Below are 6,000 nucleotides of genomic sequence, written 5' to 3'. Positions count from 1 at the left end.
ATTGACATGACCCAAACGTATATGATATAAATCATTTGACTCAAGTAAGTAAGAAGAAGCTCAAATTTTATTATTATTCTCAACAATCATTACATCCAGCTTGAAAAGGCCCTCAGTGAGGTAACCTTTTCCTACAAACATCTCATTCTTACTTATTACAACCTTATAAGATATAAAGACACATTAAAAACCGCCTCTCCACTCTGTGGCCTCGCCTTGGTCCTTCATCAAAATGGGGGATGGACATCGTCGACCCCCTCAGCAGGACGAGGTAATGTACGTTTCCTTTTATTTTTAACTGACTATTTTTCAAAGTGAGTGGAAGTAGGTGCATTCGTCCAAATACATGAGCAAGAAGTGATCACCTTCATATGGAGGAATATCATACGTCGTTTTGGCCTCCCCAAAGAAATCAGTTATGAAAACGGGCCCCAATGTACGGACTTTCCAATTTGGAGCAAATTTTCCTTTTGCTTTTTCATGATGTAGGAGAATACATCTCAGAACTAATTTCCCCACTTCAAATTTTCCGGGCCGCACCTTTCTTGTTGTAGGCATGGGCCATTCTTTGTTGGTATAACTACCTGTGGCAAACTACGGCCATTTGCTTTTCATCAATCACAATCAACTATTCCAACCGGGTTTTGACCTATTCACCATCCTCAATCTCGGCTTCAACAATGATCCGAAGAGAGGGAATCTCAACTTCTACAGGTATTATGGCTTCAGGGCGATAAACCAATAGGTAAGGCATGGCCCCAACTGATGTGCGCGTGGTTGCGCGATATCCCAATAGTGCAAAAGGTAGCTTCTCATACCATTGTTTGGAACCCTGAATCATTTTCCTGAGAATCTTCTTGATATTCTTGTTCGCGGCTTCAACAACGCCACTAGCTTTAGGCCAATAGGGGGTAGAATTGCGATGAGTAATTTTAAATTATTCGCACACCTCTTTCATCAAGTGGCTATACATATTTGCAGCATTCTCTATAGTAATAATTTTAGGAATACCAAAATGGCAAATAATGTTGAAATACACGAAGTCCACCACTGCTTTCTTGGTGATGACTTTTAAAAGTGACTGCTTCAATCCACTTTGTGAAATAATCGACGGCAACCAAGATAAATTCGTGCCCATTTGAAGCTCTCGGCTCTATTGGCCCAATAACATCCATGCCCTAAGCAACAAACGGCCAAGGCGCTGACATAGGATGTAACTCTGAAGGTGGTGCATGAATCATGTTACCGTGTATCTGGCACTAATGGCACTTCCAAACGAAACTGAAACAATCCAGAAAGACAAGTCTTGCCATTCTCCTTTGTTTTAGGTGAAACATGCTCCAACAATGCCGCAGAGTACCAAGCTTTAATCGTTTGTATCGAAATGGCATTAGACATGAAGATTCTACAGTTGGAGATCTACGGCGACTCTAAGATAATCATCAACCAACTTTTGGGGAGTTACGAGGTAAAGAAGGAAGATCTCTTGCCATACCATCAATATGCTTTTGGTGTACTTGAAAGATTCGACCAAGTGTTCTTAAACCACGTCCCAAGAGAAGTGTTATACCCCATTTTAAACTGGTTAAAGTAAGATACAACATATAGGTGTGGGCACCTAATATTTGCCCTTATGCAAATTACTCCTAAAATAATCCAAAATAACTTTTATTATTTTTATTCTTATAGAAATTTAGGAATTTTTAGAAAATGATTTAAATCATAAAAATCACAAAAATATATTTTTTTATATTTCATTTAGTGTAGTTTAGGATTTAATTACATGATAGGACTTAATCATGTGTTAAAAGTATTGTTAAAATATAAAAATAAATCACAAAAATACATGTTATCTTTCTTAGTTTTCTTTTGCATTTTTAGATTCAATTAATTAGTTTAAATTTGGAATCCACAAATTAAGTAGCTTAAGTAGATGTTTCAAATAAGGGGTTAATTTTATAAATTAATTTCTAAATGTTATGTTAGTTAGAGTGTCTGATATTGCAAACCTAAAGGAGTATATAAAATAAAGATTGTAAAGTAAATAAACCGAAGATAAGTATATATATAGAGAGTGATATTATTCAACTTCAAACTTATATACATAATGAACTGAAAACTCCTCTATTTATAGAAGAAAGGAAGCAACTACGAGGCTTTTCTTCAGCTGCTTGTTAGTTGTCTGCATGAGCTGCTTGCAACCTGCGTGCATCAGCTGCTTGTAGATAAATTTTAACAGAGTACTAAATAGATAATCTTCTTCAGGAAGATTATCTATAGCGGAGTAATAAATGAACATTCACAATATAATAGTTTCATAACACCCCCCTTGGATGTTCATTAAAAGATAATGTGCCACGTTAAAATCTTACTAGGAAAAACCCAGTGGAAAAAATCATAGTGAAGAAAAAAGAGTACACATATTTAGTAATACGCATTTCTAGCTGCCTCATTAAAAACCTTACAAGAAAAACCTTGTGTGAAAAAATTTAATAAGGAAAAAAGAGTACAACGCGTATTTTACTCCCTTGATGAAGACCTTGTTTCAAATATTTGAGTTTTCGTATTCCAATCTTGTTATACCATATTCTCAAAAGTTGAAGTTGGCAAGGATTTAGTGAACAAATCTCTCGGATTGTCACTTGAACGGATTTGTAGCACATCAATGTCACTATTTTTCTGGAGATCATGTATAGAATAATTTTGGTGAAATGTGCTTCGTTTTATTTCCTTTTATAAATCCTCTCTTCAATTGGGATATGCATGTAACATTGTCTTCGTATAACATTGTGGATCTTTTATCACGTTCCAATGTCTCCGTGTAGGAAAAGAGCTATATCTTACTAGTAAATTAATAGAAAATGCTATGCCATGCCCTGTAGCATTAGCAAGATATATAAGTGCACCAATTGCAATAAGATAAGATATTTCAGGACCAAGAAATTCCTTATCCTCTTCTGGAGGACAAACGGATCTTTATTCACTTCAAGTGATCAAACAACTATTGGTGTACTCAATGGGTGTGCTTTGTCCATGTAAAAACATTTTATGACCCTTTCGGTAGAGGTAGATTGATGGATAAAGATTCCATCTGCTAATGTTCAATTTGCATACCAAGACAAAATTTGTCTTTCCAAGATCTTTCATCTCATACTCTTTCTTAAGATATTCAATTGCCGTTTGGAGCTCTTCTAGAGTTCCAACAAGATTTATGTCATCAACATAAACAACAAGTATAACAAATTCTGATAACATTTTCTTTATAAAAATACATGGACAAGTAACATTATTTATGTAATCGTCTTTCAGCAAGTGGTCGCTAAGGCGATAATATCACATGCGCCCAGGCTTACTTTAAATCGTACAAAGATCTTTGTAATTTGATTGAGTACATTTCTCGAGACTTTGAACTATATGCTTCAGGTATTTTAAATCCTTTAGGGATCTTCATATAGATTTAATCAAATGAGACATATAGGTTATGCCTTGCATTTAAATGGCATGGCATCTTCAGGTGTCTGGACTACAGGTCTGATCCTTATAATCTTTTACAATATTGTGCACTATATTGTATCAAATATATTGTCGACGATTATTTCATATCGGTTCGCAAACGACATAACTTGTTGAGATCTCATCACTTTCTTTATTTTCAGGTATTTGAACTTCTTCTGGAGTATCATGAAATGTTATGCCGTGGGCTCTTCTATAGCTCATTTCCTCCTTATTATGATCATTTTGATCATTTGCTCCTATCCTTTTCAAGGATTGTTACCTTTGGAACTGATCAGTCTACCACGCTTCATGCGTACAATAAACTCTATCCTTCAGGGGCATTAATTTTAATTGGAGTATTTGCAGTTGAAATATGATATTTAGTTTTGGATCATCAAATGCTTCTGGCATTTGACTTGAATTATCTTCTGAGTGAGGATCATACTAATGATAATTCGATTCATATAACATATTCTTCAACTGCTTATTCCATCCTCCTAATATTAGAAAAACTAACATATATCCCAAATCTTCATTGGGAAACCTATCTTTATGCATTGTGGTGGAGAAATTAATCATATACTACACATAAAAAGTTATTAGATAGTAAAAATATTTGGTTTCTGATCCTAAACCAATAGTGATGGGAGGATTTATCATATATTGTTGGTCTGATGCATACAAGTACTGTTATATATAATTAAAATATCTTAGACCAACACATGAATCTTTATTCTCATAAGCAATAGTTTAGACATTAAATAGGAGATATTCAATGCTAAACTAACTTGGATATAAACCAACATTATCAAGATGAACTGTCTTGATTACATATTCTGAAAATTATGCTCTTAATTGAGAAAAGTAATTTCAAATGCCAAATTGCTGGTTGACAATAAATGTACATATAACTATCTTATATATGCATCTATAAGTAGTTCACATGATAAGTGAATAGGCCCATATTCACCTTTTATATATTTCAGAATTAGGGGTCTTAATCCCAACTTTAGCTGGTATAATCAATTTATTATGAGAACAAGCAATACAAGAGAATTCTTGAAGAATCTTCTAGTTCTTTAGTAAATGCTTATCTGAATTCTCAAATAACTCATGTCAAATGAAAACTTCAAGTTTATCATGGCATGTGCTATCTCTTAGTAAACTTCTGGTTTAATATGGCATAAACTTTTGCATTAGTAAACTTCTGATTTACTCTGACTACTTTTGTATCAGCAAATTTATGATTTACTGTAGCTACTTTTGCCTTGGTAAAACTTCTGATACCGTGACTGCTTTTGCATTAGTAAACGTCTGGTTTACTATGATACATAAAATAGTATAAATTGAACAATAAAGCAGGTCACTTTTCACATACGTATTATTTTATCCCATATGATTGTGGAAACATGAAGATTTTCAATCTTCCAATCATTTGTAGTCTCAATATGTTTGTATCAGTAAACTTCGGGTTTACTACAACATATGTTTTGACCAAAATCATATAATATGAATGACAAATTTTCATATAAGCTCTTCGGAAGCCTTCAATTTATTTTTCACAATCAAATATTATTCATACTCTACCTGTATCATGTGTCTTCTAGATAGACAGTTAGATCTTCAGAAGTTTTTGATACATTTTGTACTATCAAATATTGCTCAGATACTTCTGTAAGCACGTGATTTTTGCCCTATATGAGAATTACTCCCAAAAAATTCAAAAATAAAATGATTTTTCTTTGGTGTGCAATTTTGTGATATTTTGAATAATTATTTGTATTTGTCTGTGTGTGTTTATTTGCTAAATTAATAAAAAATATAAAAATATATCGCATTTTGCATGTAGGATTTAATTCTACAATTGATAATAATTAAATTTGTTTTACAAAAATTAAAAATTACAAAAATAGGCATCGTTTGCATTTTTAGCATTTAATGTCCAAATATACAATTTTATGCTTAATTAATACTTAATTGTGCGTTAATTGTTATTGGGAGTTAATTTGCGCTTTTATAACTTAATTTAGTTCTTAATAATAGTTTAAGTATTTTTATAATTTAGTTTTAGAAAAATAAAAGAAGAAAAGAGAGCGAAAATATAAAGAAAGTCGGAATTGGGCCTCTTCTTCAATTTCAAGCCACAGGCCCAAAAAATGGCCCAATCTTCCCTACGACCCAGTCCATTTCGAACTGGGTCAACCCGGTCCATAACCCAACACCCTATTATCTTGCATTTCAAAAAAATAAAACAAAAGAAAACAAAAAAAAATGAAAAAAAAACCCTAAAAACTATACTAGCTACCCGCCCCCCCTCTCTATCTCTCTTCTTCTTCTTCTTCCTCAAGCAAAACACCAAGACCCCAACCATGGCCTCCCCTCCATCCTCACCTCCAAACAGACCCCTCCAGCCCTTCCCCTCACCCCGTCACTCTCACGACACACGCACATATTGTTGCGTCGCCTTCCTCCTTCAACCAAGCAACCTTCGACGAATTGCTTCAC

The sequence above is a fragment of the Nicotiana tabacum genome, chromosome 20 (assembly GCF_000715075.1).
Source record: "Nicotiana tabacum cultivar K326 chromosome 20, ASM71507v2, whole genome shotgun sequence".
NCBI classification, from domain to species: domain Eukaryota; kingdom Viridiplantae; phylum Streptophyta; class Magnoliopsida; order Solanales; family Solanaceae; genus Nicotiana; species Nicotiana tabacum.
The sequence above is the reverse complement of the archived record's forward strand: the minus strand, read 5'-3'. Positions refer to the sequence as shown.